Here is a 24,094-nt window from a genome sequence, read left to right as displayed (position 1 = left end):
TAGGACAATGTAACTTTGAATAACTATTTTGAAGCAATTTGGCTTCAAAGAGTGGAAAATTTGTTTCCAGTAATTCCATGCCTTGAAATCTGTGCTAAGAATACCATTAGAAAATATATATATGTATTTATACTCAAAAATTGTGAGGTACAATATGATTTATAATAGCCAAAACTTAGACAACCTAAATATATGTATATTATTCTTTATTTACTTGATGGGATTTTGGTGTATTCATTAAAAATAATATATAAATACTATGTAGTAACTTAGGAATTTTATATCAGCTTAAGAAAAAATATAGATTGAAAACATTAGATAATTTTGGTAACAGCTAGATATTCAAACATCCACATAACATATAAAACAACTTATAGATTATGGATATGTTGTTCCAGCACCAGCTATTTAGAATATAGTCCTTCGCCCATTGAATTGCTTTAGCATTTTTTAAAAAAATCATTTCACCTTGAAACTATGAGTCAATATCTGAATTCACTATTTAGATCATCGACCTATCTGTCTATATAATGCAAGTATCAAAATGTCTTGATTATCTAGCTTTGTGATAAATCTTTAGTTCAGGCAATACAAAAAAAAAAAATTTTTCTTCTAATTATTTTACCAATTTTGTGTCCTTCGCATATCTTTATGAATTTTAGAATGTTTCTCAATTAGACAAAAACAGTCTGCTGAAACTGTGACTGGAATTGTATTAAATGTATATATTAAATTGGGAGAATTGGAATCTTAAAATTTGAAAACAGTATCATGCATAACATAACATAGCAATGACCATAGTATATCTTTCCATTTTAATATAGAGGTTTTTTTCCCTTAATTGCTGAATATTTTGATATTTAAATATAATGGTTATTTTTCATTTCATATTTAAATTGTTTGTTTCTGGTATATAAAAGTAAAATAGATTCTTGTATATGGACCTTGTACCTGGGAGCATGTTGGACTCATTACTAGCTATAGTATTTGTTAATACTTCGGATAGTCTATATAAATAATGTCATTTTTGGATATTTAAATTTTAATTTTTCTTTCAAATCTTTTGCCTCTATTTCTTTTACTTGCCTTACTGCACTAGTAAGGACCTCCTCTCACATGTGGTGAATAAAAGTGGTCAGAATGACATCCTCGCCTTATTTTTAACCTTATGTAGGAAGCATTCATTGTTTTACTTTTATGTATGATTTATCTCAGGATCTTATGTAGAAGCTCTTTATCAGATTGAGGAAGTTTCCTTGAATTCCTAGTTTTCTGAAATTTTATCATGTAAGGCTGTTGAATTTTGCTAAATGCTTTTGTTGAATCAATTAAAGCCTTTCTCTTAAAATGTAAAAGTTTCAGGTCCTCTAAAGCCTGTATCCATTTCTGCGATCCTTTCAGCATTTTCTCAGAAGACATTATTCCAATAATCTATCACCGTCTCAATCAGTGTATTCTGGAGCCATTTCAGTTAATCAATATCTTATTTGTCTTCTTATTTGATTTCCTCTTTGATATCTTCATTGACTCATTGGTTTTTTAGTAGCATGTTATTTAGTCTCCACGCATTTGTGCTTCTCCAATTTTTCTGTAATTGATTCTTATTAATCAGTATCTCAGAACTGATCCATAGTTATGGTAGTTTTGTACTATGTCAACCTGGATAAGATGGATCTGTTTCCCAGGATCCCCTTTCCTGTGTCATATCAGGTTTGATTTATCAAAAAGAAAAATCTGCTCAAGACTTGGATAGGATAATTTAAACAACAATCACTATTTTAAGGTCATAATGTTAGATACAGGATGCCCAGAGAGTAGCAGCAAGGTGTTGTTCTTGCCCATTCTGTTTCTAGATGTTTTCCCACCTGTTGGTCTTGCTGGCCAAAACTGACCCCTGGGCAACATCAAATGCAAAGGCGATATGCTTCCATAAACTTTCCCACCAGCCCTCTTTTATAGTCACCCTCTGACAGCTGGATGTACCTGGTTTTAGGAAGTTTGGTTAGTGATTTTCTCAATCTCCAACTTGCCAGTCTCAACCTTTATTTCCACAATTGTGTGAGTTCTTATTCCTCTAATAAATTTCTATTCCATGATATTTTTAGTAGCTCTCTTTGGTCAAACCCTAACTGATTTGGTAATTGGTATCTGGGAATGGAATGCTGTCATACTAAAAACATAAACTGTGTGGCATTGGCTTTGGAGTCAGGTGACTGAACTATCTCCAACCTGCATTGGACTGTGGTATGAGCAAGAAATGAAACTTTGTTGCATTAAGACACTGATATTTGGGGTTATTTTCAACAGGAATGAAACTATACTGATTAATACACCTCTGCAAACAAGTCTTTCCTCACCACCCAATCTGAACTAGCACCTAGTCTTCCCTGTCTTAGCCCCTCATTTTAACTTCTGTATAGCATGTGTATAATATTTATCTTTTTAAAAATTCATTCATTCCTATATACCAGAGCTAGAATGTAAATTCCATGAGAGCAGAGGTCTTATCTGCTTTTTTCTAACACAATTACAACAATAAATATTTATTGAATATATTAATGATGGAGTAATTGAATGAATAAACTAAGTGAATTAAAGCATAACAGTAAACAGGAATATTATGTGCCTCCAATTCAATGTTTCTGTTCTGTTTCCCTCTTAGTGTCTAGGGATTCTTGCTGTCTATTATTCCATCCATGTAAAGAAATCACTGAAAACGATTACAGAATCTCTTATATTTTATATTCTCTTGTTCATACATTCTCTTAGTTAGCTGGTTCAAGAAAGGTTCACTGATGCAAATATGCCCAAGTTCATCTCAAACCTGACTGTGAGAAAATTCCTCTTCAAAGTTTTTTTTAAAAGAAAATTATCTCCTGAAATAGATCTGTGAAGTAATACCTATGAGACTAGTCAAAAGTCAGGAATTAGGAAATCAGTCTTGGGTTTATCTTTCTTGAGGAATAGCTGAGAGGCATTAGTTTTCCATTTGTACAGAATGTGCACGCTGCAAATCCCCAAGGCAAGAAACCTTCTCTACGTTCTGCTAGTACTAGAGGTAATCAGGTAGTATACCTGGGACTGAGATGAAAGGTAGGTAATTGGAACACCTGCATTTACTATATACCAACTACGTACAAGCACTGTAATAAACATTTCATATAAAGTCTTCATTTGTCATTCAAACTAAAAGTGCAAGATTGGTATTCTGATCAATTAGATACACCTATTGAAGTTGAAGAAACTGCAATTACAGAGACTATTTTGCCCCATGACTCACAGCTAGGAAATGCTGGAAATTAAAAACAAAACCTGTATTCTGACACTAAATTTAGTACTTTTAGTAATGCCAATCAGTTTTCCAATTTATTTTAAAACAAAATATTTCTGATCAAAGGAAATCTAAGAGAATAGAGTAAAAATTACTTTGGACTTGGAGTCAGAAACCTGGGTTCCATTTTTCAGTTCTGCAGCCAATGACACTGTGATCTGGGGCAGGTCAAGATCAGAAGAGGCATTCATACTGTAGCCTAATCCTTTCTTCATGAAGTAAGAAACAATTAGTTGTATCCTAAAAGTAGAAACTAAACAGTTAAACTGTTATCTAGGTCCTCCTTGAGTAATGGGCACCAGATTTAGGAAAATCTCATGTACATGAACACCTGGTAGCCCTCTACATCCTCCTCCTACTCTGCCTCCTCTATAGAGTCCAAAAACCAGGAACTGAAATTTTGTGATGGTCAATCCTAGCAGAGATTTATCCATTCTGACACACTTTATTCCTTTTTTTGATCTTTCATTACTAACTCATATGTCTCCAGCAATTTTCCACAGATGAACATGCATCTTTTTTAATCCTCTTCCTCTATTCTATGAGTCTTATCTAATTTCTTCAAGAAAATATATCTCCACCTCTTAATTCTCTCCTTCTTTCCCCCATGCCATCCTGGCTTTCTCAACCTGTTCAATTTATTTCTCTCTGTATTCAGTTCATGACTCTAATCTCAGCTGTTTAGAGCAGAGCTAGTCTAGGTGCAACTCCACCCAGGCGAAGGAAATCTGAACATTTTGAAGTGATGAGAGAGCTAGTGCTTTCTGCCTCCAAGGCCTCTTTAAATTTCCACAAACTTCTGAAGAACTGCATAGAAGTTCTGAAGAACTTCTATTTCCATCATCCTGATTAAACTTATTTCTCTTTAAGTTCTAACACTCATGAAAATTAAATTATTTAACTTTGTGGGTTTCTTTTTCCTATTTTGCACTACAGCAGTAATTTAAGAGTGTTCTTTCTTAATGTGAATAGTATTTCAACTGTACTGAATGATAAGGAGGCATTTGTTAGAAGCCAAGAAACTAATCACTTTATGTAACAAGTCTTTTTGAATGTATTCCAGATTCCTAATAACTGTCTGAAAAAAAACAAAATTCAGTAATGCAGTCAATCTATCGAGGAAATACTCAGTGACTTAAATATCACATCTCCAAATTTTTCCATATTCCTAATCCTAGTTTAAGCAACTCACTCAAATTCTGCACCTCTTAAGTTCTTCATCGTAAATGAAAGTAATAGACTAGTGCCTATCGTTTAGGTCCCTGCTATTGAAAAAACATATCACATATGTGTCTTCCCTATCAACATTAAAACTTTAATTTAAAAAATTACATAAATTTTAGAAACGATAAAATGCATGAATATTGCATCTTCCTCAAAACATAAACTCTCTGAGGACAATTATAAACACTCCTTCTAACCAAAATACATGATTACAGATGTTACATGGGAATAATTTCTAAAAGAGCAATATTAGAAGACATTTTTCCAGAAACCATAACCTAATTTTGATACATAATATGTAAGTTGCTAGAAAATAAATTTAATGTTTCTTCATTTTAATTAATAACAGCACCCAGGTTAAACGATTCTTCATAGAACTATTGAAAAGTAAATTTCATTCTATGAGTCACACAACCACCATGTAACTTGGTGATAATGCCCCACATGTCAGAAATGACAGCCTGTTTTCTACCCACTATTGTAAAAAGGTATGGGTGATATAAAGTCATTGCCTTTTCCAAGTTAATGTCACATGCTAAAGCCACACCTATCTCCTGCTTTGTCATTTTTACCAATGGAAAAAATAAGGCTCCCACAGTCTTATGCAAATAACAGCTTCCATTCTGGTCAATACATGTTATCACTGATACATTATTCATCTCACTCACACAACAACAACAAAAAGATAGATTTATGACTGTCACTGCTCATTAGGTTCCCCTGTTTACCACAGAAGTTGTCACTCTTCTAAAACAATAGTCTGTGTTTACCTCATATCATTACTGAAAGTTTTAAATTAAATAAAACACATAAGGCCCCGGTGAATGTTCACTAAACATTAGCTTTATGATTATTATTGTTGTTATTTAAACTGAGGGAAAAGTACAAAGAGGCAAGGCCAAAGCACAGAGTAGGTGCAGCGAAGAGAACCCAGGGTGCTGGACTTCCTCTGCTGCTAATAATGATTTCTCAAGGCACTTAGGCAAGATAAATGAATACAGGGGAAATTAGCTAAATGTATTTACAACAAACCATACTCTAGTGTCCCTTGTAGAATTTGGAGTCTGAAAGACAAGAAAGTCTCATAAACAACACCCATTTTAGTCAATCCTCTTACCTAGTAGATAAGTACCTGCTTGTTGAAAAGTAGTTACTCAACTTTCAGAGGTTTTACTATGCCAGATTCACTTCAGTGATTCTGTAGTGCCTCCTGGAAGACTTGGTTTATTTCTTTGCAAAGGGATAAGTTTTCACCAACTAGGCTTAGCATAGCAAGGACTAGGGAAGTTTTGAGATTTGGTTTTTCATTTAATGAAGGACTCTTTTGTATTCATTAAACAAGTATGTTTGAATCTTTGCCATATGTCAGACAGTGTAATAGGTGATTCATGCTGAGGTGCCATGTTAAAGAATCCAGTGGTTTTCTCTTTGGTGGTATTCCTGACCCTGAGCCTGTCTTGCCAAGAAAACACTATGAGCATTGTCTTGGGTCAAGTTCCCTAGAGGCAGAGCCTGATTAGGGATTTATTGAAGGGATGTCCTCAGGAGAAACCTGCAATAGGGCAAGGGAAACAGGACAGGTCAGGGAAAGCAATACAGCAAATATGTGATTTTGGAAGTTTTAATCTCAGACTGATTCCAAGTATAGCTCTGGAGCATGAGTTGTGTCTTGCCCAGAGGCAAGAAAGCTGATGTTATACCCGGCATCAGCCATGAAGAGAGGGAGAAGAGGGTGTAACTTACTAGACAACTCCAAGAAAGGTGGCTCATTCAGCCAAAGGCTATTCTCCAGGAGAGGTGAAGGTGGGAACTATTGGCAGCTAAAACAGACAGCTGACATGGTCTGCCAGCTCAATAAAGGTATCTGGGTAGGGCACCAACATCATCGGCTGTAAGTGCTAATAGATAGAGCCACTGATGGAACCTCAAGAGAAGAACCATATGATATGATACAAAAAAAAACCCAAATATATTTGTGGCAGTTTTCTCCCATAATTTATTGAATTTATTTTTTGTGTGAGATCTAGCCAAGAGGCCCAGAAAGATGAGAACAAAGGAAAAAATGTCAAAGACAATAAAAACAATCACTATTGATTCTTAATATGTGCCAAGAAATGCGCTAAATACTTTATGCATATGGACTCACTTAAATATTTCAACTTCCCTGTAAGATCTTCCTACTTTCACAGATGAGGAAACTGGAGGTCAGCAAGGTGAGGAAACTAGAGGTCAGTAACTCACCCATGAGTCACCCATGATCACACAATTGTTATGTCATAGCTAGGATTTGCCTCTGCTGTACTCTAAGATCTTGATTTCTATATTTTGCTGCATGTGCTTTAGTTTTTTCATTCACAACAAGAAACACACAACAGTTAGATTACATCCTTGGGATAATATATCTAGATGAAAGGCAGTGGTGTCATGAGAATATCTTGAATAACTTTGTTAAAAATAGTTCCTAGGATCCTACTTAAAACAGATTCAAACAGATTCTTTAGGACTAGGAGCCCAGAGAAAATGTTCCAATATCATAGAAAATGTTGTTTGCAAATTGATGAACTAGATAAATAGTATTATACATCAATAGTATTAGCTTTGGAACAAATGGAGCTTACCCACAAGAGTCATTGAACCATTATACAAAAAAAGACTTAAAATGTTTGTATTCAGGCAAGGTATTTTATAATGCAACCTACCTATTGTCCCAGAGTGGGATTTTCAAGCAATGAAAGGCAGTGTTTCTGAGGTCATGTTCACAACATGAAAACTGATCTCTTCCACACACAAAAAATGTCAAGAACTGTAGAGGAGACACAGTGGAAGTAATTGAGGTGATCGAGAGAAATACAGAGGAAAGCAAATCAAATAGAGAGAAGGCACCAGCAGGCATTTCTCAGAGTGTATTGGACAAAAGAAAACTTTAAATTATTTTCAGTGAGCAGAAGTATGCAAGTCATAAAGTGGTGTTGCTTAGGTCTCTAGTCACGTCTGACGCAGCTGGAGATACTAGGAATTTTCAGAATTAACACTGAAAGCCTTGATAACATGCAAACAATGCAATATGTATAGCTAAAACTGCATAAAGGAAGAGATAGCCTGAAAGTAAAATTAGGATAATGAAGAGATTGAGGGGCTCTAGCCATTCCTCATCAAGGTTTTTGCTAGGATTTGAAATGGAAACAGGAGGAGACGGCTCATCAGTTTTAGCTTGATGCACATATCTATTAATATTAACTGGTTCAGTAAACTGTTCAAGATTCTCTTTATAGGCTCTGTGTTCAACAATTAACAGTGAATACTTTCGTATCATTAAAATCCCAAATTAAATAATCCCTCCAAACATTTTAAAAATAGATATCAAAACCAGAATAACTCAAAGGGCAACTATAATGAAGATTTTGGTGCCTAAAATGGGCATTTCTAGTAATCATCAGAGGTTCCAGATTCTGTTTTAACAAAGCTTATTATAGTGTGCACTTATACACTGCCTTGGATAAATCCTGAGTAATCCTTCCATAAAATTAAGGCATGTAAATTTCTACCCACAGTCACTAATCCTCAGAAAAAACATTCCTAAATAGTACACTAATATGCACATAACTCTAGTAGTCATTGCAAAATATTTATGAACAAATATTTTCATTGCCCTCATTCAAGGCAAATATGGCCATATAATTTTGTTTGGCCAATAAAATGTGAGCAGAGTCTTATGTCACTTCTGGATGGAAGTTTTAAGAGCCAGGACACAAGTTCATGTTTTCTTTTTCTCTATCTTGGCAACTGTCAACTGAAAAAAATGCACAACCTAGAAGTTGAGAGTTATGTTTTATTTGGCTGACAAAACTGAGGACTTAAGCCTGGGACACAGCATGTCAGATAATTCCAACAGGTTGATCCGAAGAGGCAAAGGTGGAGCCAGGATACATAGGAGGTTTTGCAACAAAAGACCAAGTTGCTGGAACATCAAAAGATTACTGTTAATTAAAGAAAACCAGATATCTCAAGTTAAGGAATTTAGTGCTTTTCTATGTATGAGAAGATGCAAGAGTCTGGGCTCACTGAAATCATTCCTTTGATATGCACCTCAGATATCTGGGGCCAGTGTCCTCTGTTTTCTCATCATGAGTCTCCTCAGGCTGCACTGTACAGGGTAGGGGGTGGGGGTGACTGGAGCAGTGGCCATTTGTTTCCATCCTGAGTTCCCTCAGGGCTCACCAGCCACTGGGAGGCTGTAATGTGATGGCTGGATGGCTGCAACAGCCTTTGTTTACTGATATGGCAGGCAATATTTTTCATTCACACAACCTGTGACATTTCAGATGTTGATTATTTCATTAGCCTTCTTCTCAAAATGAAGAAAACAGAGAGGATGCCCTCCAGCCAGCCAATGATGGACATTCAGTGTGAGCAAGAAATTAACACTTGTTTTTACTTAGCCCTCAAGATGTAAGGATTATTTATAACTGCAGCATAACCTAGTCTTCTTGACCGATACAATTGCACACTAGCATCTCTCTAAAGGCACTAGCATGCCTTTGCTTAGAATATATGGTATTGATACTACAAATGACCCTTTTCATATATCAGGTTAAATTTAACAGTAATTGCAATTAATTAAATACACCTTATGCAGTAACAATCTTCAAAAAGAACTGAAGTTTCTCTGTATGGTATGATTCCCTAGTGATTACATAGTGCAGGTCAGGGAACCCAAGGGAGTTTCATGAAGGAAACAGCTTTCAATCATCCACATCAGTGAGAGCTGTGCATGGGTCACAGAATGGAACTCAGCCTCATTAACAACAGAAAGCAATGGTTGTAAGACCTTAAAAAAACAAAGAGTGAACCCTTCAGGCTGCAATCAATAGCTCTCAGCAGTAGCAGAAGCTCTTATGTGATTATGGCTTAAAATACAAATTACTCTTTTATTGACAACAATCTTTTTTCAGTGATCACTAAACTCTCTCCCAAATCTTAAATTTTGAAATTCAGAACAAAAAACTTGCAAAAAAATTCTTACCTTAGCATGGTTTTTTGAGTTAATGGAGAACATTGCAGAGAAATGTGGAATTACAATGACTTAGTATGCAAAAGATTTATTACCCTAAATTCAGAAATACATTTTTAAGGAGGTGTGAAACAAATATTTTTCTTTCTCAATATACCTATGTATCAGATGATAAATTATTTTAAGGACCCAATAAAAAGCTTATTCTCTCCACATGTACCTGTATTTGTGACTTTCTTTTAAAATCACAACTACCTTTAATGATTTCAGCGCATATAAAACATGTTTTCATTTGGCTAGTAATTATGCCATTTCATTTTATTAAATTCAGCTATCTCGAGGTTAATTTAAAATCATCATTGTTAATTTAAAATCATCACTGCTTTCCTGGATTCTTCTAGGGAATTCCGTAGTTCAGGAATTCAGCAATAAACTGTTTTACGTCACCTAGGTCAGGTACTTATCTTACCAGAGCAGGAGGAATCAGACCAAGGGATTGAATTAAATAACTTAAAATGCTTAATATTCTAGCAGTCAGCTCCTAAGGACCTCTGAGCATTAGAAAAACACATTTAGCACTGCTGACATATTAATTCCAAGACAACAGTTATGAGTCGACCGGGGGTTGGCCAAAAAGTTCGTTTTGGTTTTTCTGTAAGTTCTTATGGAAAAACACAAACTTTTTGGCCAACCCAGTAAAAGCTGTGTCTGGATGAATCATATTTAAAATCCACTTATTCCAGATTAAAGTCAAAGGGAGTTTTAATAAACAATTGGCTGTTTATTAGCAATAAGATGAAGAATGCTACTCTACCCTCATCGTTCTCTTCATCTTTCATGATTCCTCAATGTCAATACAGTGTTGTTGGCTTAAAAAATGCGTAAGAAAAGCAAACTCTTTGATATGAACTTCAGCTTTGTATCTGATTTGAAAGAGGCACTTTTGGTCTTCTATATTAGTACTGTAAATTTTATAGTATAAAGAAATGTTGGTCGTATCAATGCAAGAAAATACAGTGTATAAATGTCTAATGTTCTTCAGTATATACCATGTGATTTTCCAAAAGCTTAACTTTTCTGTGAAAAACTTACTTTCTCTTGTGTGGACCAAGTATTTTAAATGGTCATTAAAAGGCAAAAAATTCTGTATTCTACTTTCACTGACAGATCTAAGTATAATTTTCAGTAGATTGGTTCAGCATGCGAAATGGTGGGTTTCATAGACTGTGACGACTATATAGACCTCAAACTATCACTTACCTCAAACTTTCATTTTTTTGATAGTTAAGAACTTAGGCCAGGAAAGGAGAAATGGGCAGCACATGGTGATACAGGAAGGCAATGGCAGAGATAGGACTCAAAACCAAGTTTCATTTCCATTGCACCATACTTCCCCAACATGTATTTGTAGTAGCAAAATGTGTACTAGAATAATATAGTAGAATTTCTAGTGAAAATATTATTGGATCAGTATTATTGTGAACACAGTATGTGTTTTATTCATATTGACTACTTGGCCTCTTCAACTATGTGTTTGGCCAGAGTCACCTATCCCTTAGTCTACTTCTTACCTTATTTTTTGCCCTATTTTAATAAAGTTAGAACTGAACTCTCACAAACAGAAAGGCAAATAAGTGAAAGAGCTTGCTGGTAGCCATGGAAACATATACTGTAGCATATCTCCAACCTCTCAATGGTGGACTCAGTTAAAACCATAGAACACACTACTACATATAAAATAGATAACTAATAAGGACCTACTGTATAGCACAGGGAACTCTACTTAATACTCTGTTATGACCTATATGGGAAAAGAATCTAAAAAGGAGTGGATATGTATATATCTATGGCTGATTCACTTTGCTGTGCACCTGAAACTAACACAACATTGTAAATCAACTATACTCCAATAAAAATTTAAAAAAAAACAACATAGCAAATGTCTGCACAGTTTGCATCCCACTTGAGCTAATCCTGCACCCATTGGATTAAGAAATCTCTAGAGCATTTCTCAGACTGGTATGTGGCATGAAGACTAAAGAGTCTTCTGAGTTTGTACTAAGTCTCAGGAAAGAACTCATCTGACTGAATAAGAAAGTCTTAGTCTTCAGAGAAAAGGGTCAATTTTGAGCACATCTTTGTCTTTGTCACTAATATTTGTCTTCCAGAATAGATCAGCCCCTCATTGCTTCGTATCTTAGGCCTACAAACCACAATAAATCTGTAGATAAAAATTTAAAAACCTTGTTCACTAAAAATTCTGTACAGCAGCTTTAGGGTAAATAAGCATAAAATGATGAGGAGGAGGATGATGAGGATGGTTATGAACTAACACTAAGTAAAACAAAAGGAATGCTAGGATTCACTTTGCAACAAAACACCAAAGAGTTTACCATCCTAAGGAAAATGCTTCCTCATCTCTGTAAGATGATATTGCTGTCCAATGAACAAAGCAGCGATCTGTGAATGTTGGGCAGGAGACAATGGCACAGCACTATTGCTTAGCAGGAAGAGAGGATGTCAGACCCCTCAAGAAATACTTGAGTATACTTCCCAGAAATACCTGGAGGTGACCCTAAGGTGGACTAAAATATTGCATTAAAAGTACAGGTGAATGTTAGATGAATTAAATTATTACTAAAACTGTGAATCCTTACTATTCATAAGTTGGAGTGGTCAAGAGAAACTCAGGTTGTATATGCAAGCTTCACATATACAACATTTTTTTTTCTTATACATTTTTTTTAATGTATATTTTAGTAGCTACTCTTGATGAATCTGATATCTGATGTAGGGTAACTCTATCCAAATCACTTGGTATCTTATTCAAGCAAGTTTTGTTTTGTTTGCTTTTTTTTGTTTGTTTGTTTTTGAAGGTACCCAGAAGTACACATACTAATTGAATAGCAGAAAGGAGGAGGTAAAAATAAAGAATCTTCTTTGGGATCTAAAAAAAATTGACTCCAATCTTGGGACTGAAAGTCCATTACATATTGCCATTTGGGAGACAACCATCCAACCATACATTCACAAATATAAATTATTCTAGCATGTTAAACTTTGTAATGGCAATTACCATAGCTTGTAAGATTGAGAGATGTGTAATACAGAGTCCCCCATTGCCCCAGAAAAAATCTTTCCATAAATTTGTACCTTAGTTGATACCTTGATTTTTCCACCCTACACTTTGATTTGAAGCTTCAGTACAGTAACCTGGTAAATAACAAATTATATTAATTACATGAATATGTCTTTCTCAAATCCTATAAGCACTGTTGCGGGAAAGAAAAAAGGTATAAAAAAAGATATCCCATTTAAATATATATTACCTTCACATAAAGTATTTAAAAAGCAAAACTAAACTATATATTTTTGAGGGCATACATAGTCACTAAAACTACAAGGAAAGCAAATTTAAGGTAGTAGTTACCCTATGTGGGGAAAGTGTACTTACTGTGGTCTTATGGAATGTTGGAAGTGTTATATTTCTTGGCTATTATGTCTATTTGTTAAAATGTAAATTTGTTTTATGTACTTTCCTGTATATGTTCTCTATTTCATAGTTAAAATATTTTAAAAATATTCTCCATCTTCTGTAAGCAAAATAAAACATTTATGGGCTTGATAGGAATGGCGCCCTACAATTTTGAGACAATAGATCTCACAAGATGTCAAAACAGCATAGTGTCCTTGGCAGAGTTTCTTCATTTTCTTGTTTGGTGCTCTTATGTTAGTAGAATAATATTAATAATCAGTGTTGGTTTTTTAAAAATTATTACATGATGGCTGTTTATACCCAGATATCTTATAGAGAGTTTTATAAAATACCCCTTTGGTTTTTTAATCACAATCCTCCCTCTGTGGTCACTGTAAAAGGCAACTGAACCGGGCTTAACTGAGACAAATCTTAGAGATGGGCCCCAGGGTACATTTTCTATGCATCATCCTCTTCTCAATGAAAACCTCTGTGTTCTTGTTAAATATCTAAACTAGTAAAGCATTCCTCAGAGATGTGCTGATAGGATTTCCCCAGGGTCTAAACGCCTGGTGTCTCAAATCAGCCACGTTGATATTTATTTCTTCTTTGTCAGGCTTTGACTGCCATCTGTCAGTCAGATGCAGATCCAGTTCTCTGGGCAGCCCCGTCTGGTGTTGGACTCATCTCTGCGGGCTGGCTCTTCCTTTCTGACACACTCTGCTGCAGCCGCTCTGGCAACATCTCTTTCCCTGGAGACAGGAATCCTTCCAAGGTTTAAGGTAAGCCTACCTGGATTATTTACTACCATGATAAGGGATACTTATCTAGGATAGTGTGATGAATAACACCTCCTTCTCAAGGGTCAGTCACTCTTTTTGGCTCTCCAATTATATGATAGAAAGTAGCTTTTCTAGCTCTAAAGCTACATGTTCTCCCGGCACCAGTGCCACCAACCATCAATTTCACATTCTCAGGCATCCAACTAAGATTCAAACTGCTGTGTCTGGATGAGTAGATTTACAGAGTTCAGAAAGGCTACAGGGTACATCATCATAAATGTGTAAAGTACTTATAGAAAGGGCATGAGAGAATGAGGAAACATTTCTTGTTCACAGACCTAGAATTGACTCCTGGCCCTGCCGCTTACTAGCTGTTTTGCTCAGAGCAGCTACTTCATGGGGTAGGTATATATTGCAAATGCTGAGCACAGGGCATTGCATATAGTAAATGCTCAATGACTGTGAGCTAGTATGTTATTGTCACTGTTACACTGAAAACTTCAAATCTTATGCAAAGTATGAGCAACTATTTCCATTTTTATAAAAATCCACTCAGAACATCGTAAATAAGACCCAAAGCCATATAAAATTGTAAACTCAACTAGGCAAACTCTGGCAAAACATTGAAGGAAATTATCTACCTATTCATCTTGCCCAGATGAACCTGAACCCTTGCCTTTCCCCTTTTTATCATCTTTCTTTTAGCATTCAGTAACTTTCTAACAAATCCCAGCTCTATTAAATTCCCTTTAATCCCGCAACTGCACTCTAAGAGGAGAGAAATTTATTAAAGCTCTTAATCCAAACTCTCCCATTCTGTGTCTGATTTCTCTAAAATTATTATCTCAGCTATGTTTTACTTAGGTAATTTAACCAACTAGTCCACAGACATGGGATCCTGAATGTCAGTAGATTCTTTCATTAACCTAATGAAACCTGCATTTTAACAGCAATAATGGATAAGAAGTACCATAACATATGACCAAAAAAAATTAAATAAAAATTTAAAACTATTTAATCAAGAAAATAGTTTTGATTAAAATAGTTTTGATTAAAACTATTTAATCAAGAAAATCTTAAACTATTAACAAACATTTAAATATTAGGGCATTAGCAAACTGGGGGGAAAAAAAGAGAAATAGAACCAGTTTGCCACAAAATAAGAAACAAATAAATGAAGCAAATGACGATTCTAGCCACACTATGATGTAGACTCTGGAGAAGAAACAAAATAAAAGATAATTGCTCAGAATAATTGGCCATTATGCTCACACTTAGAAAATTTCATTTCAATCATTCTGGAAGAAAAAAATTATAATTTGATAACTCTTTTACATACAAAAGACTTTTATTTCCCTTTTCAAAGACTTTAGGGAATATGCAATTCATAAGAATAATATAACCTATTGCTAATTAAAGAAACTTCAACTAAAATAAGAGAATTGATAGCTCTGATTTCTACCTGTCAAAGGACTCCTGCCATTCAAGGGGCCAGAATTATAGAATCAACAAATTCTTTCTGTTCACTAAAACCAAGAAGAATGTGTTGGCTTTAAGAGGCTAATTTGAGGGCCACAAAGTGTATCTGTGGTGTTACAAACAATGGTTACAAACCAAGGCCCAGGAGATAATAAAGTAGCCAAGATCTAAAAAGAACAGAGAAACTCAAAGGATAAGGTCAGTATAACTAGCAATTATAATGGTGGGTTATTATAATATGAAAATGGCATAGCTGGATCCAAACAAAGACAGAAATTAAACATATATAAAAGTGACAAGAAATAATTAGAGGTGAAACCATTGATCTTGTGGGCTCAGGGTCTGGAGGCAGCCAGTGGCAGCTGGGAATTGGGCTTCTACCAGGTAACAATAGTTAAGGGTATTCTCTTGGATGGCGAGGCAAGCCTGGCTCACTAGGTAAATCCAGAAAGTGAAGTTAAACATTGTAATTCCCAGAAGGATCCTGAAACCAAATCTCTGTTTTAAGCTATAACCAGGCATCTCTGGAATATAAAGATGTAGCGTTGTGAACAGAACTAAGCCAAGTTACCAACTAGACTTGTGAATGAATCTACAGTATCTTCACATCATCCAAGGGCATCATTTTTTAAAATGCCTTTAAGAGACTGGGTTCTGAACTAAGGTCTGTTAGAGAGGATGGAAGAAACTTAACAAAAGGAAGGGGGGGAAAGAGGAAAGATTAGAGGAAAGGAAAGAAGCAATAGACCAAAAGAAAAAAAAATGCAGTTAAAGTGAAGCTTGAACACTAAAATTCCAAGAAACGTGAACATATTTAGTGTTAAGAAACTTCTTTTAAGTTAAAACTAATGATGTAGTAAAACAATAGAAGATAGAAGATAGAAGTGAGCATAAAAGTTTTTCCCTGGGGCTTCCCTGGTGGCGCAGTGGTTGAGAATCTGCCTGCCAATGCAGGGGACACGGGTTCGAGCCCTGGTCTGGGAGGATCCCCCATGCCGCGGAGCAGCTAGGCCCGTGAGCCACAGTTGCTGAGCCTGCACATCTGGAGCCTGTGCTCCGCAACAAGAGAGGCCATGATAGTGAGAGGCCCGCGCACCGCAATGAAGAGTGGACCCTGCTTGCTGCAACTAGAGAAAGCCCTCGCACAGAAACGAAGACCCAACACTGCCAAAAATAAATAAATAAATAAAATTAAAAAAAAATAAAGAGTATTCTTAAAAAAAAAAAAAAAAAAAGTGTTTCCCTGATAGTTAAAGCTTGATAACATCTAGATTGTGTTTCTGAAGATGACAAAAGTAGTGAATTATTTTTCACATCATAATAAGTATTTATGGCTATGTATGTAGGATTTTAAAGAATAACCATGCAGTAACATATTTTACAGTTTATAATGAGAAATGTAGAAAGTAGAAGGGAAGAATATATGGAAAAGAAAATTGAAGAAAAGTCAGGAAAGAAGAAAAAGGTAAAAGGGGTGGGTAAACAGAAAGCAAAAATTATAAATATGGTAAGAATTCTAAAGATATAAGGAATCCCAACTAGTGTAATTTTTCAACCACTAGTTGGACAAAGAAAATTTGCCTTATAGTTCGTTTGCAAGAGAGAAATATAAAACGAAATTTTCAAAATGAAGAAAATATCTAAGGTGGACATAATAGGAAATCGATCATTTCATCAAAAAAATCAATAAGTATTCATCAATAATTGATTCATAAAATCTGATGTAGCAAAAATATTTTAGGATAAAAATAGAGCTCAAGGAAAAATTGAAAATAATGAGAAATAATATTACATAATAATAAAAAAGCAATAGGCTAAGAAGATAAAATAATATATCTTACATGATCTTAAAATGTCACTCTACAGATCACTAATAAGTTGCAAGGGGAAAAAAAAATAGTAGCTACAAAGTTGAGAAATCAAACAGGAAATCAATAATTAAATCATCAATGAAGCATAGATGGACACCTCCAGGTATGATATTCTAACAAAGACAAGATAATTCTTATAAGGTATTCAGGCGAGAAATGCATCTGATTCTAGTACTGAGAAAGCTTTAGACAGACCCAAAATAGAATGTATTCTTTAACTATATCAATATGGTAGGAGCAAAAAAGGCTGTGTGAAACTTTAACGATCAAAATAGATGAAGACATGACACTTACATGCAGGGCCTTGCGTGTTGGTCCTGACCCCTGAACACAAACAGCAAAAAGAGACTGAAGAAAGAGGCAGACCCCTCAAGATTGATAGGTGGCAGGTTTAACAAGCAAGAGAACTTATATATGAGGCTTGTCTTGGGTGGCCATAAGACGAGTAGATCACTACACCTGCCTGCCAGAATCTTAAAAGTTTATACAGAGGCCTTAACTGGATTCAGTCACATATACCATCCAGATGATCTCAACAGCACAGTGCTCTCTCAAGGCTGCATCCTTGAAACGGCTCCCACTATTGGTAGAACATACACTCCAAGGAGAGGGGAGGGGGTGAGGAGGCTTTGATTGCCCAGGTCCAGCTCATGGGACAACTGATGGTCACATCCTTTCAATGACCTATTCCAACATCACATACTGGAGGAAAACAAATACAATGAAACACATTGAGCCAAGTGACAAAATTGAAACATGAATGGTATATTAGATAAAAATTTGTGAAGACACATGCACCCCAATATTCATTGCAGCACTATTTACAATAGCCAGGACATGGACACTTCATAAGTGTCCATCGACAGATGAATGGATAAAGAAGATGTGGTACATATATACAATGGAATATTACTCAGCCACGAAAAGGAACGAAATTGGATCATTTGTAGAGACGTAGATGGACCTAGAGTCTGTCATACAGAGTGAAGTAAGTCAGAAAAAGAAAAACAAATATCATATATTAACGCATATATGTGGAATCTAGAAAAATGGTACAGATGAACCTATTTGCAGGGCAGGAATAGAGACGCAGACATAGAGAACAGACATGTGGACATGGGGTGCAGAAGTGGGGGGTGGGATGAATTGGGAGATTGGGATTGACATATATACACTACCATGTGTAAAACAGCTAGTGGGAACCTGCTGTATAGCACAGGAAGCTCAGCTCAGTGTTCTGTGGTGACCTAGATGGATGGGATGGGAGAGGGGGTGGGAGGGAGGTCCAAGAGGGAGAGGATATATGTATACCTATAGCTGATTCACTTAGTTGTACAGCAGAAACTAACACAACATTGTAAAGCAACTCTACCCCACCCACCAAACAATTGTGTATGACTTTTAAATTTAGTGAAGTTGTAAACTCTGGTTATATAAGCAAACTCAAGTGAGCTGTAGACTCCTGAGCCATGTTTATTATTGTTGTTTCAAGCTATTAAGTTTTGAGTTGTTTGTTATGTGGCAATATTTAATTTGTGCACTTAATTCTCCTTATATCAGTTATTAGACCACCACTTCACTTCCTAAAAAAGACTGATCTTGCTGCTAAACTTATAGAAGTTTTATGCTTACTAATGATGAGAAGCTTCATTTATTTTTCAATTTATGTAGTTATTCAGCGAACATTCATTAAGCACCTACTACTTGTAGGGCATTTCTCAAAAGCCTTGGGACGTTGCGAAAAAAAATGCTTGTGTTCTCCTGGGCAATGAGCAAGGCTGTTTATTACTAAAATATTGCATATGACTCCCCCTGCAGGAATACCTCCTACAAAAATTAGGTTGTGGTAAGTGTTATGTGGCTTATCTAGGATTATGTGGCTTACTGAAAGTCAGATAATGCTCAGTAGATAAAGAATTGATTATAAATATGTCTCTGTTGGGGGAAAAACAAGGTAATTAAGGGTTAGAATGATTGTAATCAGAATGAAAAAAATAGTCTCCAATGTTTTCTTCCTTTTGTGTTTTCCCCACAGAGATGAGAATAGCATGTGAATTGATTAAACAATATTTGCATATTGCATTTGACTGATGTGTCTCTACTCAACCACCACCTTTTGTTTATTACGTTGTTTTTGAAAAATACTACTGCATCAATTGTACTCTAAAGTTCCTTTATTGTGGATTTTATTGATTGCATACTCAGGGTGTTATTTAACATGTTCCCCTGCCCCTTACATTTTCTGTAAGCTAGATATTAGATGGGGAGGTTTAGATTTATTTAATTTCAGTTTTCTGGCAACACATTAAAATTGCCAGAGGAGTTATTTATTTTAATAATAAAGAAACTTGCCCATTTCCAAAATCGTTATTCATGAAGCCCAGAAGGTGTGTGTGTATGTGTGTGTGTGTGTGTGTGTGTATATATGTATATGTGTATATATATATATATATATATATATATATATATATATATATATATATATGACGGTTTGTTATACAGCTAGGCTCCTAATAAGCTTTTTCAGTTCTAATATTATGTTTGTCTTCCAGTGGAAAAACTTCAAACATAAACAAAACTAGAGCAAATAGGACAATGAACCCCCATGTAGTCATTACCAAGCTATCAAAAAATCCACAATCTTGTTTTATGCTTCTAAACTGGATTGTTTTGAAGTTAATTCTACAAATTACACAGTTTTTCTTTGATTATGTATGTGCTTACATTTAAAGGAAATGACTTTTTAAGATAACATAACTTCAATAATACTTTAAAAACAGTAGTAAAATATAAGTAATTAATACAGTTAAATATGCTACCAGCATTCAAATTTTTCCAATTTTGTCCAAAGAAAGTTCATGCACCAGCATTTAGCTAAGTCTCAGCTTAACATACATGTTTGTTCCCTCTTTTTTCTGTTTTAATTAATTTATTAAAGATATTGGATCATTTTTCCTATAGTGTTCTCACATTCTGAATTTTGCTAATTACATGCTATGAGGTATCATTTTATACACCCCTGCACTTTCTCTAAACTGTTAGGTAGTTAGATTTATATATAGACTCAGTCTATTTGTTTCAGGTCCTTTTTTTTTTTTCTTTCTTTCTTTTCTTTTTGGTACACTATGTCATACCGGTGTTATGTGCATCGATCAAGAGGTAAATATTACCTAGTTGTTTCACTTTTTTGTAATATCAGTGCCCATTGATGATTATTGTTTAGTTTCATTATTTGATTATATGTTAAAAAGAGGTTCTATTCTAATTCTATTTATGCCAGTTTTATCAATTGCAGAGAAAAGCAATGATACATTGCATATGCATCTTCTACAGGGTAGTGCTCAGATTACACTCCCATGATTCATCTAGAAAACTAGAACCTGCCTACTCATAGCTTCCCAAGACTTTAGTTTATTCCTGCATAGACTGATTGTCAGAATGTCAATCAATCATTAACGTGCATTAAGTATAGGCATACCTCATTTTATTGTGCTTTGCTTTATTGTGCTTTTCAGATGTTGTGTTTTTTACAAATTGAATGTTTGTGGACACCCTACATGGAGCAAGTCTATCGGCACCAGTTTTCCAACAGCATTATTTTTTAATTAAGGTATGTACATGTTTTTTAAAGACATAATGCTTTTGCATGCTTATTGACTATAGTATAGTATAAACATAACTTTTATATGCACTGGGAAACAAAAACTGTGTGACTTGCTTTATTGCAATATTCAGTTTATTGCAGTGGTCTGGAACTGAACCCTCACTATTGCCAAGATATGCCTGTACTTAATATAATCCAAGTTCTCTCCTAGGTTATGAGGATGCAGCAAGGAACAAGAGAGACAAAGTTTCTTCCTTCTTTAATAATAAAGAAACTTGCCCATTTCCAAAATCATTATTCATGAAGCCCAGTGTACTTCATATCCTACTAGGAAATGATTGAAAATAAGAAATACAACAATTTTTTATTCTGTTAAATGCTGAGAGAAAATGTTGACTTATTGATCAGCCTGAGAGTGTGCTTTATAAAAGGTAGTCCTTTCCTCCCAATTATCTTCTTGAACCTTGCCCTAATCTCCAAATGTCTATCTGAAATACCATGGACTCAAAACGGAAAATCCAGTCTTGGTTTAGAGCAAAATTAAATTAAAGAAAGTAGTTAGTTTTGGTATAGAATGAAATGAGGAAAGGTGGACTGATGTGTTTTTTTGTACCCACATCTACTGTCTCTGACATTCATCAACCATGCTTATGATTTTAAGAGCAGCAGTATTCTCCTAATTAGATGGTAGGTAAGTAATGATTTATTTCAGTGAATTCTATGAGGCCTAGTTATAACAGCAAAATATATAATTGAGTATGTTCTCTAAAAATAGAGAACATTGTGTGTATGCATGTGTATTTATGTGCAATGCTTTGAGTGAGAGGCATTCCCCCCACGCAAGAAAGAAAGAACAAAAGAATGGAAGGAAGGAAGGAAGGAAGGGAGGAAGGAAGGAAGGAAGGGAGGAAGGGAGAAAAGGAAGGAAGGAAGAAAGAAAGAAAGAGAAGAAAGTAAGTAGGAAGGAAGGAAGGAAAGAAAGAAGGAAGGAAGGAAGGAAAGAAAGAAAGAAAGAAAGAAAAGAAAAGAAAAGAAAAGAAAAGAAAAGAAAAGAAAAGAAAAGAAAAGAAAGAAAAAGAAAGAAAGAAATCAAGTCTTATTTTCATGTCTTGCCCATCGCTCAGAGCCACTTAACACTCCCCAGAAATCCATTTCCTGAAATACAGGAGAAAGGCAAGATGGGAAGGTCAACAAGAGTTGAAGTGGAGATTTTGGGGTCTATTTTTTAAGAATCAAAATATAATTAGAAGGCTTTGAAAAATAATTGAGAAAAATTTTTCTCATAGCTCAATGACTTTGAGCTCTATGAGTCAGGGTTCTCCAGAAAAAAGAATCAATTAGATATATAGAGATATGTATGAGAGGAGATTTATTATAAAATTGACTTACATGGTTATGGAGGCTGAGAAGTCCACCATATGCCATCTGCAAGCTAAAGAATCAGGAAAACTGGTGAGGTAATTCAGTCTGAGAATTGGGGAGAGTGATGGTGTAAGTCCAAATCTGAGTTCAAAAGTCCAAAAATTAGGAACATTGATGTCCAAGAACAGAAGAAGATGGATGACTGAGCTTAAGCAAAGAGAAAGAACTCACCCTTCATCTGTCTTTTTGTTCTATTCAGGTCCTAAATGGATTGGATGATGCCTGATTCAAATGCTAATTTCTTCCGGAGACACCTTCACAACCAGAAGCAGAAATAATATTTTACTAGCTATCTGAGCATCCCTTAGCACAATCAAGTTGACACATAAAATTAACCATAATAATAAATATTAAGAAAATATTGGCTATTTTTTTTCTGCTTAGAAAATAAAATTCTTCAGTTAATATGTGCTAATGACCTACCAAGTCAAATATTAAAAATCCCCTTTTTATTAATGAATCTATATAAGGTGGTAAGTAAGAGCATAGATTTGGTGTCATAAAAGTCTTTCTTTTTTGGTCATATTGTTCCAGGTGCAAAGTTAAACAACTAGAGTTCCAAACACTTCATAATCATTCAGCACAGTTGTCACACTTGGATGCCCTAGGTGAGTGAGAATTTCTTGCTTATACCAAACAACATGTCAGTGCTGCAAAGAATATACCAATCTAGAGTATAGAGGATTCAATGCTGGATAAAGTCGCATATTTGCAGAACATGACTTGGGTTTTTGGAAGTATACAAAAACTTTGCATAGAATGCTTATTGTGCCTAAGATATGTGCAAAAAATACTAGGCATTACCATCCTTAATTGCATCTGATAACTTTGTGATATAGAGATGTAACCTGACTTATCAAACTTTGTGTAAAATAAGAGAGTGCCTGGAATTTTTCTCAATCTTTATTCTTCTGATATTTTCTACTTTAATACCTAATATCCAAAGTATAAAACTCTCATCTTCAGGAACTTAGTACTTTCCTTACAAAAGAGAAATTAGCTAACCATTAGTGGATTTATCTTTTTTCTTTCATTTTTTCTAAGATCTAAAAACACCACTGTCTTTTCCTGTGGTGATAAGACCATGATTAGGAACATTCTCTACAATAAACAGTTTGCACATGTGTACCTGGACTGTTTTTCCCTTTTGTCCATCAAACATCTCTGAATGTTTCCTAATGAGAAATATAAAGAATAAACCTTTAATCTGTCTTGAAAAAAGTCAATGAACTTCGCAACCTGCCTCCTAGCAAAGACTCATTGTCAGGGCGGGGGGTATACAAAGCATTGTAGTGAACAGTGATCATTGATAAATCACAATAAAGAGAATGCCCTGAAGTTACCTTAAAAAAAAATCAATGAAAGAAGTACAGTATTTAGTCTTTATTGTTAAAAACAAGACAACAGGCCCCAAATAGAGTCACTTAACACTAAGCACCACTTCACCAAAACTTGACTTAGTTACAGTTTTGACTCTCCCAGAAAAGGAATCTTAAACCAGTCAATCAGGAGTCACCTGATCAGCATTAGTTAAGTAATCTGCCTGTTAGACCCCTGACATCCCCTGTAAGGCATGTGACCTTGCAATAACCAATCTACTTTTTTGCATAGTATAACTTCCTTGTTCCTGCTCCCTCTGCCTATAAAAGTCTTTCATTTTGTACAGCTCTTTGGAGCTCCTTTCTATCTGCTAGATTGGATTGCCCCCAATTCATGAATCATTGAATAAAACCAATAAGGTCTTTAAAATTTACTTAGTTGAATTTTGTTTTTAACAGTATCTGTTTCACATAGTAAGCACTTGCCATGAACTGAACTGTGTTTCCCCAAAAGTTCATCTGTTGAAGTTGTAACCCCAATGTGATGGTAATTGGAGATGAAGCCTTTGGGAGATG

At 35.1% G+C, this 24,094-nt stretch overlaps 1 pseudogene across 1 annotated transcript in view; it reads left to right on the top strand.

Annotated features, from left to right (window-relative positions):
• Nucleotides 1-23,948, top strand: part of LOC309604705 (small ribosomal subunit protein eS27 pseudogene) — a 70,276-nt pseudogene extending 46,328 nt beyond the window's left edge. Inside the window, exons 2-3 of the transcript XR_014249618.1 lie at nt 13,658-13,823; nt 20,689-23,948. The product of XR_014249618.1 is annotated as a small ribosomal subunit protein eS27 pseudogene (transcript). The remainder of the gene's footprint in view (nt 1-13,657; nt 13,824-20,688) is intronic.
• The last annotated feature ends 146 nt before the right edge of the window (nt 23,949-24,094 follow it).

The sequence above is a fragment of the Balaenoptera borealis genome (assembly GCF_965194805.1).
Source record: "Balaenoptera borealis genome assembly, chromosome: 10".
Taxonomy (NCBI): Eukaryota; Metazoa; Chordata; class Mammalia; order Artiodactyla; family Balaenopteridae; genus Balaenoptera; species Balaenoptera borealis.
This window is presented reverse-complemented; position numbering and strand designations above follow the sequence as displayed.